Genomic DNA, 14,622 nt, shown 5'->3' on the forward strand with positions numbered 1-14,622 from the left:
TTTGTTTTCCACTGGAATAATTTTGGTAGTACTATGATATTTAAAGTTAAGATTTTATTTGTGAGTCAACATAATTTTGCACATTTTCTGTTGGTTTTATCTTGCTTTTTCGTTTAGATAATCGTATGGCACACACTACAAAAATATTGAAAAATGATTAAAAATGATAAAAGACACCATATCTCAATATTTTGATAATTGACCTCATATAAATTTTATACCAGCAGAGAAAGGTCAATATACCTAGTTTAATACTATTAATGTTTAAGCATTATCATCATTCAGTTTTTTGTTTTATTGAATCAAAAATGGGTAGTAATTTGAAAACTGATAGAGGAAATTCGGACTAGAATATCTATAAAAATTGTGAATGAAACCTTAATGCTTTGTATCTATTTAATGTCATTACCATTCATAAACTGTATTTCATTTGTTTAAGGGTTAAGCAATTTGTATTATTTTCACAATCAAAAAAATCTGAATCATAGTGTAACATTTTTAAGGATTTTTCTTGAATTTCCCAAAAATATTCAATGGTCATTAACTAAAAATGTAGGTCATTGACCTACCTTTTTGAAAGTGAAGAATAACACTACCATGTAAGGTCTATAACACACAATAGTTGGTTTTTCACTATCATCAGTGGAAATTTTTTTTCATTCTGAGTAAACGTCATCCTTAAAATAACTGATTTTTAGAAACTTAGTTATTGTACGTACACGATTACAAACTTATTAATATGTCAATAGTTGTATTGTTATTATTCTTCCATTGAATCATTGACTCAATAAGTTTCATGAAAAGAAAAATTGCCATGTTTCTTCTCTTCACAACTTTACATCAATTGCATTTATGCATTGGAAAACATTCATAATAATGTTAATTAGATTTGCATGTTCCAATAAGTGTTAATCAGCTAGTCTTGTCAACCAGCGCATTTTTATTTTTGGTTCTCGGACGAAGAAATTGATGCCGTCGGGCTAGCGTAGTGACGAAAATATAGGATTTTGTGAAATCATTTAAATCTTTAAAGTTGTTTTGCGAAAAATTGGCCGAGAACACATATTGATTATTTTTTATGAATTGATTCAAAATTATCTCTTCTGAATTTGTGTTGAATAAAATGAAGTTTGTCTAGATTGTTTAAGAGTTTGGAGCATAGTTTAGAAATGCGGTTTTCGACTAAGATACGTATTTTAATATGTATTTCATTGAAATGGCGTCACTTGATTTTATCAGCGACACTGTGTTTGAATTACGATGACATTGTTACTACGCAGACGAATCTCAAATAAATTTTAAAAATAAATCTCTGAAACCTATCGATCACACGGACAAATTTTCAGGGTAGGATTTCTCACAAGCAGTAAACCCGCGAGCTACCTTAAGTGATAAGACTAGTTTAACTGGACTGCAAAAATGGAGAATGTTTTGAAAACATAATTAACCTTTCTTATCTTATACCTTAGATGATTGAAAATTTCTCCGAAATCTGAAGGAATGTCAACGCAAAAAACCCCCAATAACAGCGATTTAATCAATAAATAATAATTTTCCTGACCAATATTATATCTTTGAATGCTACAACATATTTGTTAACTATTTGTTGAAATTTGTTGAACAAAGTAGGTATTAAAACATAAGATAAAATGAATATTTCATGATTTGCGATGGTGTACGATTTATATCCAAAGAGTTGTGTGTTTTTTATAGAATATGCACAACGAATTTGATAAAAATCATATAAATTCGCAAATCTTGAGAGATCATATTATCTATTAGTTTAAATTTTCTTTGTTAAAAAAAACCCTGATATTAATGGCCAACTACCTGTTCACTTACATTGTAGCGCACCGTGTGACGTCATAATAAACTGTGTAGCGAGGTCGGCCTCTGGGTTTTGTTCAGTGTTTTGAATTTAAGAAATAATCAGAAAGTTAAAAAAATCAACGAAATATGAACGTGTTGGGTCAAGTGATCAAATCCTGTGAAGCCCTGAAGATTTCGTAGAAAATTTGATCACGTTCAAACCAAGTTCACATCCTAAGGAACTTTTTAACAATTCTGTTTATAACTTATAATTACGCTTGAAAAAAGCAAATCGTTTAGAATTATTCAAATTACTGTGTACTCTTCTTTACCTAAATCCAACCACCAAACGATAAGCGCGTGTACTAATCATTGTGACGTCCTTAAAATTTACACAAAATTGAATGTTTTTGCTATTCTATAGGTGTTTTTTTTTTCTATTAGATTAAGGATACTGTTCGTTATCACCATGACTCCTTCAAGGAAACATAATTGCAAAATGTAAAAGATACAGAGTTGAACGTTTTCTCTTTTCTATACGTTTATATAAGAAAACATATTTGCAAATGTGATAATAGGATTGTTAACCCTTTCGCTGCTACTTAAAAAAGACGTTATAAGCGTCGATGCAAACGATGACTTTAGTTGATGTTTTGACGTAAACTTGAAAGACATTAGCCTTGCAATGTTTCTTTTAATTAGTGTCGCTAAATAAAAACGATATAAGATAAGTAACACAGTTTTAAAAACAAATACTAACAATGTAACTGATTAATGGACTTTTTAAATTTCTCCAGACATTACCCAGGTCAATTTAACTTTAAAAAAATGTTTCCTACCTTAACAATGAATGCTTCACTACATTTATAGGGATGCCTTTTGTAGCAAACGTCTGTGTGCACTGATGTGAATTAAATGCCATTATCTTCCATTGCAATCTCCGGCGTGAATTTTTTATTGATGAAAACGGACTGGTAAATTAATAAAATGAATATTTGATACAGAAATACTAGTTCTTGGTTTAAATGCAAATGCAGAGAGTTCTGTCAATACAATTTCATGTTTAATTTTGATTGATTTACACGGTTTGATACATTATGAAATAAATAGTTTATAAAGAGAGCATTCTCTTTATTTACTTGCAATTCACCGAATTCTTTAAGTGTTCCCCCCTAAGCTAGTTTGATTTTACACGGAATGGTATATCATGATTTTTTTTTGTACGGAAAAAACATCACTTTTATTTACTTTAAATCCATAGAATTCTTTTATTGCAATCCCCAGCGATAGTTTTGACTGTACTTTGTGAGATAAATATTTCATACCGAAAAATTAAATTCAATTTCTGCATCATTTTTTATTGATTTGCACGCAATGGTACATTATGAAATAAACATTTTTTACAGAAAACATTTTTTTTTCACTTTAAAATACATGATTTCTTTTATTGCAATCCCATGAGTTAGATTTGACTGATTTAGACTTTTACTTTGTGCAATGAATATTTTAACAGAAAAGAATATTTTTGTTTTAAATTCAAATTTAAAGAATTCTTTCAAAGCAATCTCCTCATCAATTCCGATTGATTTATACAGAAAATGGAAAATATGGAATTAATATTTTATACAGAAAACATATTTCGTTCATTACATGGAATCAGACTTATTTTTGGTAATTTCCAGCGCTAGTTTTGACTGATTAACGCGAACTGGTTCTTTGTGAAATGAATAATTAATGCAGGAAAACATATGTTTTGTTTAAATTCAATTATAGAATTCTTTCATTGTAATCCTTCGCGATAGTTGTGGTTGAATAACACAAAATTGCACATTATAAAATTAATATGTTATACAGAAAACAAATTTTATATTTACGTGGAATTCAAAAAATCTATGATTGCATTCTTATGCGCTAGTTTTGACTAATTCACATAGAAAGCTCTCGATGACGAACTGATTCTAGAGGTAGCTTACAACACAGTCGTTTAAGATACAGTTAATCGACAATTCGAGAGGATCGAATCGATACACATTGCATACAGATACACAACTTATAAGCACAAACATTGGATTAACTCTCAAATTTAAAAATAAATTTTTATTTGGTCATGAAAATGAAAAGAGTGATCCCATCGGAATTAAAATTCCTATTGGAAGTTCTTGTATTCCGATAGGAAATTTCTAATTCCCTATAGGAATATTGTTTTTGTATGGGAAAAGTTAATTTCGTGTAGTAATTTATTTCTGAAAGGTAAATATCTCACCTGACAGGTAAGATACAATGATAACAAAGGTGATTATGAACTCTTTAAACAATAGTTTTTCTTATGGAAATTTGTATTTTTTTTTATAAATGCAGCTCAGGCAAAAATGCCACCTTGGTGTTGGCATAATTATCTGGCAATTACTGTGTTCATGGTTCTTGCTAAATGTAGCTTGCATCAAAAGATTTAATCTTATCAAACTAAAAGAGCTAGGAAAGCAAAGTACAACCTGATATGTCTAACATTTCTTTCAGTCAAAAGAAACAGGCTGGTGTACATGCAATATGCAAAATTTAAAATAATACTATATTTTACGTAAATGTACCACTAGCAGTTGCACTTCATCCTCCAATGCAATAAAAATGTATCAATAAAGGTCAACGAAGTGCTTATTTTGCGGGGGTTTTTTTCTTTTTCATTCGTGGATGTGAATTTAGACCCTAATATAATAATGTAATTTTGAAGTTATATCATTAGTGGTCGGTTCGATAGATCGTTAATGATAAAATTAGGTCATTAACTGTCAGAAGTCTGACCATTAATTTAATGTAACTATATATCGTTAGTGGTTACTGTATCATTAGAGGTTGCTACGCAGCATATTTAGACAATGTGTAGGAGAATCATTGGGTTTTCTTGGCCAAACATGGAAACTGTGGTACACCGGTCTGTAATAATATGTACCTTCTGCTTGTTCTCTTCAATCTGTCCGGAAAAGTTTCGGATAAGATGGTCCAGGAGAATGGTCGGCTCGACAATGTCATCATTGACTTGGTTCTTCCTGTAACAGAAAAAAGATCACACAACTTCAACAGAAATTAAGACCCAAATACACACATATATATTTGTATATTATACAGCTTCAATATTCAACTAAGACATTTTTTTCAATGTTGTTGTTGATCCTTTCTTTAAATTGGTAGAGCAATATCTTTTTGTTTCGGTAAAAAAAAATTTAGTTCCCAGAAAAGGGTAGGATTTTTTGTCCTTAATTCCCCTTAGTTCCTTAATCCTCTTAAAGTTTAACAATTGTTTTTTTACAATACAATTTAACATGCATGCTGATAAAAACCTTATAGTTGTATTTTTCATTAATTATTCTGTTACCTTTTTATACGACAGCACTGGCGTTGTATTAGGGAATTAGTTTTTTCAAGGATGCTGAATTGTCATCGAATATGTATCTGATCAACAGAGCATTTTAAGATAGCATTTGTTAAGATATAAACCATTATTCAGTATAAATAATCTATATATTTACCTTTAAAGTTTCGATTTTTTAAAATAGTTTCTCTTTAAAAGGAGAGCAATACAGTCTTAAAATGACCACGGCCATTGAAGTCTCTTAAGAACGACGGTCCCAATTCCATTTGTGCAAACATATCGCGCAGCTAAAAGCGGTGATCGTTACGTAAACATCGAAATCTTAATATTACGTCACAATCACTAAACGTCAACGAAAAATCGCTTATGACGTAATATATAGCTGTTGAACGTCATCAATACACACTTTATGTAGCGCAAGTAGTGGCTGACCTTGCTAGAAAATGCTTTTTAACATTATTTAAGAGGCTGTCCAAGCAAACATCAGGCGAATATATAAGAAAACGTTGCACATCGATTTTCACGAATTTTTTGTTTTCCCTCTGAAATAGTTTCTTTGTATTCTCTTTTAACCCACAATAATGATGATTTGCTTGAAAAAATAATTTAAGTGGTTATTTGGACGGGAAGATATATATTTCATTCTCTTATATAAATCATTGAAACCATGTACCAAACTGTGAGCTTTAAAATCCAATACATTGTTATTGGTGAGGGTTTGTATTTTTCATAAATGAGAAAAATATTTTGACTTTTTATTGATAAAATAAAATGAGTGGGAAAAGCTTGCGTTGAAAAATTGTAGACAAGTATATTTTGGTAATGTTTGATAATTTCAGTTACCTCCCTTGCCAAATGAATATTTGGAGGCTTAAAAACTGAAGAAAAAAATAAAAGCAATAAATTTTCAACTATAAATAATTCATATAAAATCAGCTTAATTGTTTATGATAGACATAATTTTTTTTAACGCTGAAATATATTTTTAAAAAATATTCAGTGCAGGTATATTTTCAAAACCAGTGTAAACAAAGATGGCCGCCGCTAACGTCTGTGCACAGCATGCTGCCAGAGTTGATTGTTTTTCGGTGTTTTGGTGATGTTGTCTCGATCTCAAATACCACTGGAAGTTAAATCAGGTCGCCAATAGTAGTAAGCATCCCGAACCTTTTATTGAAACTGAGATGAATTACTGTTACCAGACGAATTTAAACAAGTCAGCCAACAAATTATGCAGCTATGGGTACATTGATGTACACATCCACTCCTCAAAGAAAAAAGCAAAAGGTGTTCATTTGATGACGACAGAGGAATGTTATTTCTTGACAAATGGGTAGTTCCAGAGGGGTCAGGTAAATATTATGCATTGAGAGAGAGAGAGAGAAAGAGAGAGAGAGAGAGAGAGAGAGAGAGAGCATTCTTACATTTATATTATTTAATATCATATGTTTACTTGCACATTTAATTTGTATTAATTGCATTCACATACCATGAATAAATCTTTATAAAAAGAAAGTACAACAATAATCATAGAGTGTTTCACGTGGTTAATATTGAGAAAATATCCTACAAAATTTTTAATAGGATTATGTTGAGATTTGGAGTACTCTTTTTTTTCCTTTGATAGGTCAATTTAGTCTTCAATCTTCATCTCTTTAATTTTCTAATTGAAAAATATTGCTTTGTTAAAAATTAAAGAAAAAAAATGTTATGAAATGACGAGTTTTTATAACATACACAGCAGAAAATATGGGGCGGTTTTTCTTTGTTAGCACAGCAATATTATTTAACACAACAGCTATTGACTTGGCAATCGGTCAGAGTACATATCTGACATGTGACAAGAAATGTAAATAAATAATTTCACACAACAGTATGATATTGGTTTTGCTAATGATAATCAGAATATGAAATGGAATCTCTGTATGTGTTCCACAATATTTATTATCAATTTCAAGATCTTAACACCTGAAGGTAATTGAATTTGTTTTATTAAGTGTTTCTCTATTTTTTTTTTTATAGAAGTGCAAATGAAATATTCTTCTGGAAAATACTATCCTTCTATATTTAGACTTGGATAAAACATATAGGAAAAAAACCCTACAAGATTGCTGAAAGAAAAAAAACCCATCAAGTTGCTTGGCATGATGGATCTGGATGACTTTTACAGCATCTAATATCATGGGTAAAAATGATATTCCTGCGTATGAAACAGTGAAAGTGTGCCGAATAAGAAAGAAGATCAAGAAGGGGTTCAGGGATTATGTGAAGCAGTAATTTGAAAGGATATATTTAGATGGCGGAGAAACTACCGTAACTAGATTTGCAAGTCATTATATAAATGGCCACATTCATTTAAATTAACCAATGTTTTCCCAAGGAGTGGTTGAATTTCCAGAAGATATCACTTGGAATTTGTTTTTCTCAATTTAATCATCTGCACATTTTTCTTCAATGAATAAAGGATGCAAACAAGACTGAAATAAGATGCTTTGAAGTTTGTCGGATTGACCACATGAGAGAGAGAGAGAGAGAGAGAGAGAGAGAGAGAGAGAGAGAGAGAGAGAGAGAGAGAGAGAGAGAGAGAGGTTGAATGAACTTGTCTTCATGCATCATGCACTGTATGTATATGTTATCATTTAGCATTTTAATGCTCAATAAATTGTTAAATTGTTATCTTGCATGAGTTTATTCTCTGTTTATTTATTCCAAATTGCTACTGCACACTTTCTTAGATAACTAATTTAAATTTAATGTTATTATTAGTTTGTTATCTTCATCTATTGTGGTTGATTGTCATACTATGAAAGTAACTTATACTAGCCTAGTTAATTTGTATGTTAAGAGATTTCAATATCTTGAGTAAATAACTAAATATAATTAAATATATTAATTAGTACAACAGTATCCAAAGTTAACATGCAAATACATGTACTGACATCACTTAGCATTAGCAATATTATAAAATAACACTGTCCAAGTAAATTGTCCAAACATAGCATTGCTACATGTAAATGAAATGTATTCTTTCACTCTTATGTATGCACTGCTTATTTATTCAAATATGTACCACATGCTTGAAAGTTAGTCAGCTGAGTAATTTAGAAATACATTTTTAAAAAGAGGAAAATACAGTTTAAAAGAGGCACACTGATTCTTATATGACCATGGATTTGATTTGGGAATAGGGTTAAAAGTGGGGAGTTGATTCAAAGCATACTGTCCCATGTATATTTTAGCTGCTCATCATACATGGATTATAAAATGGATTAGTATGGGGGATCCAAAATGGGGGGGGGGGGGGGGCGGGGGGTTGTGATGTCTGATGTTTCTGCTAGATTCATTGTGGACTTAGTCTGACTAAATTATTGTTGTATACCAGTCTGTTTATGTTAATTTTTACCCAAAAGTTAAACACCTGCCTAGAATTTCCAAAAGCTACCCGACTGAAAGTATAGGTCACATTTCTTAGTTCTCATTCCAAATTAGTTGTATGCATTCATTTTGAAACTAGGGATTGAACAAGTTGCTAATGGCACTAATATAGAGAAAATAACGAATTCAAATGTTACTACTAAGAAGAAATGATTTGATATATTTATGTGTATTTGTACATTATGGAATTGTTATAATTGTTTTGTTTAAAAAAACAACAACAAAAACCCCTCAAATTCAGTAGTACCAATGATAAATTGGATTTGACCTTTTCGCACAATTTGATAAAAAAAAAACTTCTTTATTTAATAAGCTAATACCGCTTCAATATTATTATCCCACCAAGTTTATTACCAGTTTAAGAAGAAAATTTTGGTTAATACTTATTTAAAACACACAAATACATTGAATTTAAAAAATACATTCAGTTTTACACTGCATTAATTATTATTCCTTAATCAGTGATTAACACATTTTGAATCCTTATTCTCAAATTTATGTACTTCATGAAATACTGAAAACCCTTAAAATAATTTGAATGTATATTAGACCATCCAAATAGTGAAATGTTCAGCTATTTTTCTTCAGTTGTGAATAGTTTTAGCAGACTTAAACTCAGTTTTCAACATTTTTGTCAAAATGACCTTTTTGCACTTAAAATTATGAAAAATGTTGGTTTTTGATGAGTGATCATTATTTCTTGCATCATTAAGCATTTCCTATTATAAAGATATAAGCATGTATTAAATTATAGTCAATATTTGTGACATGAATTCTGTCATTCACTGTCTTTTAACAATAATAATAACACATTATGCATGGAAAAACTTCATTTTCAATGTTAAAAATGGGTAATTTTGTGCAACTGCTTCTATGAGACCGATGCCGTTCCCACTGAATTTATTTTTGTTTCTCAAAATTTCATTTCTCAGGTTTATAAAGATGCCTCATTTTTTCCTTTCATGAAAATGTATTGGATTTTATTGAAATTTCAAATTAACATTAAAATACCAGAATTTTTGTTTACAAAATTTGCATCAACTTTCATAAGGCATATATTTTTGTTTGAAATATATTTATACTTTAAAAGCAGTCTAAGTTAAAGAGTTAAGTGTGTTTAAACTAAATGATATAATTTTTAAAAAGGTTTAATAGAATTAAGTAGTTTTACAACTGATCAAACTTCACAATATTTTTACAACTTCTATGACGTTTTTGCACTAAACATGTTCCAAATTCAAAAATAGACATTTTTCTGCCTAGTTAGGCATACAATGAACTTTTTCTTTCACATGTATTACAATCATGTTAAATTGAAGTGATAAACAAAAATTTATTGAAATCCAAAACATAGCATGTGCAAAGCCCTGCCTGAATTTTGCTTGGACAGCCTCTTAAGATGCACAAATAAAATTTAATATCTTTAAGGCATTTCATATACTGTAGTGATCATGAGTTTTATATTAATTCAAGTTAATCATAACCATCTACTTACACCGTAGGTTAGTTTACAGAATTGAGCCAGTGGACAACATCTACATTTCGATCGACTTCAATACTCGTATTAAAAATATAGAGTAAATCCACCCCTGTGCTTAAGTTTTGAAGTATTTTATCATACACAAGTAAATAGCATAATCTGATAGTTGTTTTGTTTCATAAATCAACCTCTAAATAATGTACATCAACATTTTTCTTGGAGTTTGCGCAGTACTTCTCGTGAAGAATTGAAGAAAAGTACAACAGCCACACTTTGGCATGTGTTCCTGTTAAAAAGAAGTCGCTGACATGGTCATTTTTTAAAAGATATCAATTAAAAATCGTCATATAAGTGTCATATATATATATATATATATATATATTTTATTATTATTATTATTATTAATGATTTTATTAATTTCATACAAGAACAATTATCATAATGACAAAGCATGAAAGTTTTCAAAAAATGTTAAATGACATAAATTGAAAAAAACTTAACTCAGAGAGAGAGAGAGAGAGAGAGAGAGAGAGAGAGAGAGAGAGAGAGAGAGAGATTATGTAAATAAATGTTGCCATATTTCCCATCTGTTATTAAATTCATTCATTTTATTTTCCATACCTGCAGTGTATTTTATTGCCTTAATATATGATTCGATCTCATGTAGTACTCCAAGGACTGATAAGTTACCTTTAAAGCATCTGCTTCTGTATATGTATTGCTTAACTAGCATAAATATAACATTGCTCTGTCTAATATTTTCTTTAGTTTTGTATTCTCCAAACATGAACGTATCTTGTTTCAGTTCAATATCTATATTCTTTATTTGACATAAGTTTATGAAGTTATTAAGAAGCTGCTGTACAGTTGGGCAATTCCACATTAGGTGGCAAATTGTTTCCTCTTTACTATGACATAGATTACATAATTTTGAATCAACTTTCCCAATTTTAAACATAATATTATTTGTTGTTAAAATATTATGATTGATGCGATATTGTAACCATTGTAACTTAGCACTATTGGTAGTAAAAATGAGATAGAATATATCTTTTTTCCATTGTAAGTCAGTAATTTCAAAGATTTTCCCCCACTTTTCCTGTGCACCTGGCTTGACTTCTGATCTATTCAATACATCATACATAGCTTTTGATCCTTTTCTTGTTGTGACAAAAATCTGGATATTTATCGGAATAAAAGGTTTATCTAAACATACATCTCTGTATATATTACACTTTCTCATATCAGATATTATAGCGTGCCTGATTCCTAAAAATATTATGTAGTTTGTTTTTATATTAAACTTCAATTGTAGTGTATCTAAAGATTTTAAATTTCCCTGTTCATTCATTAGGTCATTGACATATATGATATTATTTTAAACCAAGATCTGTAAAAAACTGTTTCTTTCCCTATCTTAAATCTTTTATTATGCCACAAAGGCTGGCTAATATATTATTTCCAATTACTAATTTGGTTTTTATCTTGAATGTCCTTGAACGCTATAACAATCTTTCCAAAAATCATTTTTAATATTCTCTTTTAGGCAAACTAAGTATTCAGTTCCTGTGCTTAATAAAAGTTCGATATCTACTATGTTTTGTAACAAGGTTTTCCACTTTGAATTGTTATTAAAAAAAATCTTCTTATCCATGAAATTTTAATCCTTTTATATAATTTTCTAAGTCAAGCATTTTCAGCCCTCCATGAGAATATTTTTGTGTAATAATCTTTCTTTTTACTTTATGTGTCATATTTTAATCTGGAATGAAAATCTATTGCAGAATTTTTTCAAATTATTTTTTCTCTCAAAAGAAGCCCTTTTCCCATTATGTTCAATTGAAAAAGAGAAGTAACACTAACACTTTTTTTTAAATGGTCCCTACTTAAAATCTAATTCGATATTATGTTATTTTGTTATCTTTAATAACTCTAATTGATATAAAATGTTTTCCTAAAAACCACTATGTGTTCTGTAGAAGTAAATTGGATTAAATTTACAACTTTCCTGAAAAGATTTTCTAAAATGATAAATGCAGCAATTTATGGTTGAAAGACCTTCTGATTGTTCCATGAACAATAAGTCTACTATAGTCAATTTTTCTCCTTAAAGCATAGTGTATATATGTGTATGCAGCGAAATTATAGCACTATACACATACTTATTTGGTTCAAATCATTAGGCTATGTCTGTCACAATCAATAGATTTAATCATGCTTACAATTTTCCTGTAGGGTACCTCTGATTTTTATTCTATGTTCATATCCTATTTAGTGCCTCAAATTTTGTCACTTCAGGTATTGGTCAATGTTGGACTATACTCGGACGGTTCTTTTTGTTTACTTTGATGCTTTAAATACCCATGTTTTTGGTCAGTGAGCCGGGGTCCATTAGCACGCACTGCAGTAGTAGCACGATGTATAGCTAAGCGTATTTTTTACGGTAAACAATCTCCATTTAGGGGTAAGTTCGTTTTTCCTTATACTTTAGTCTTGTTTGTAATATTTGAGACTTTAGGTAACTGTTCTAAAACGTGTTCGATAGTATTTTCGTGTTAACGTTTTACATACTTGTTTATTTACCGTAGAGTTATGGTGCGTTTGTGTGACAAGGGTGGTTTGCTAGTTTATTTGTGAGTTTATATTTTGTAGTCTTATACGGCGTTATTGGTCATACATTGACTGTTTTGTGATGTTAAGGGGTCTTATACACTTAACTATATTGCATGTTAAGAGGTCTTATACGCTTAACTGTGACAGTGTTTGATACGTTAAGGGGTCTGATACACTTAACGGTATAATTGATCGGTGTGTTTGTATTTCGTGCAGTTACGGTAATTAGGTAAATAAGTATATTGTGAAAGTGAAACGTCTAATTGAAAATATTGTTATTTATATGTAATTAAAAGGTTCCAGCAAGGTTCCAACAAGGTTACAGCAAGGCTCCAGCAATGTCCCGGTGATGATTCGGCCATAGTCATCAGTGTTCCGGTATTGAACATCTTACCACCCGTGTAACCTCCTTCGAGTATTCACTTACCACGCTGGAAGTCGGTGGACGGAAGCCGTCATCTTGGGACGTGGTACCGAAGGAGGACACATCGGAGGAACACTGGAGGGACACTGCTGACAAATGTACCACCATAGGAGGTTATGACGGATCGGATTTTATAAACATTTTTTGTTAATATTTTGTGTGTGTGTGTGAATATGTATATTTGTAAATTTATTGATTTTATATGTATAAAGATTGTAAATGCTTATTGTGGTTCTCTTGCTTGACTGATTAGACACACGACGGCTGTCGTGACAATGTCACAAATAAAAATAGTTAATTTTATGCTATACAATGTCTGACTTTCATGTGGCTTTAAATCAAAATGAACAAAAATTATGACATAATATATTATACAAATATTGACTGGGGTTGAGGGCAACATTGATTATATTAGTCCCCGAGGGAGGGAATATTGCCTGACGCGAAGCGGAGGGCAATATTTTCGTCCCAAGGGGGGTAATATAATCAATGTTGCCCGAAAACACATTCAACATTTGTTTTGTTATATGAAGAAACAAAACAAAATTTAAGAAAGTAATTGAAAACAAATCGCCGTAATTTTCTCAGCTCAACAAAGAATTCACGAATTCAATTTTGTGCAAAGTTCATTTCCAAAATATCCTCAGCATCAAAAGGTCACTGGTGACATTCCGCCGACAGTAAGAATTAACATACAGATGTTCTACCTGATTTTACTTCACAGTAATTCGCAAATCCTTATTTATCCGTTATGATAGTAAACCGTCGCATTGCGCGTCTGTTGTTTACTTGGCTTGACTGACGTCTATTATGACGTCACCTTGTTTTGGAGTCGCGAATAGTTATTTACGTCATTGTTTACGAATCAACAAATCAGAGGCGATTATTTTAGATAGAGGGAATGTTCTCTAGATATTATTCCTAGCCAGTCAATATCAAAAAAATATTGACCGGTCAATATTTTTCCGACGAGCTAATAGTACAATTATTGACTATTCGTCTATATAGAGTTATATAGTGAGAATATACTACTGAATATAACAAAATATTATATTTTAGATATAATATGATATTTGCACCCTTGTCTACTCTGAGAGATACATCTTCGATTGAGACATTAACATCCATTTATTGCAATAAGAATGACTAAAAACATTGTAAAAAAGGTGATATGATTCAGATGCATTTTCTGCAGTAATTAAAATAATTTTCCATTCCGTGGAAATCGTATTGTGTTAAGGTAGCTCAGTACTCCTTAAGATACTTAAACGAATTAGCGTTAAATTACTTAATTATGATAGATAGCATGAGGAAGTAAACAAATCATATAGACGATAAAATGTGCAATTTCGGATGGAAAAAATAAAATAAATCTATTTTTAAAATAGTCAATTCGGTAAATGTGAACAAAAGCCCCTGGTGGATCTGAACGTTTGATATGCGGTTCACAAAACCGATACTTTAACCTCTGTGCTATGACAATATTCAACCAAA

Source organism: Crassostrea angulata, chromosome 8 (genome assembly GCF_025612915.1).
Source record: "Crassostrea angulata isolate pt1a10 chromosome 8, ASM2561291v2, whole genome shotgun sequence".
Classification (NCBI taxonomy): Eukaryota; Metazoa; Mollusca; class Bivalvia; order Ostreida; family Ostreidae; genus Magallana; species Magallana angulata.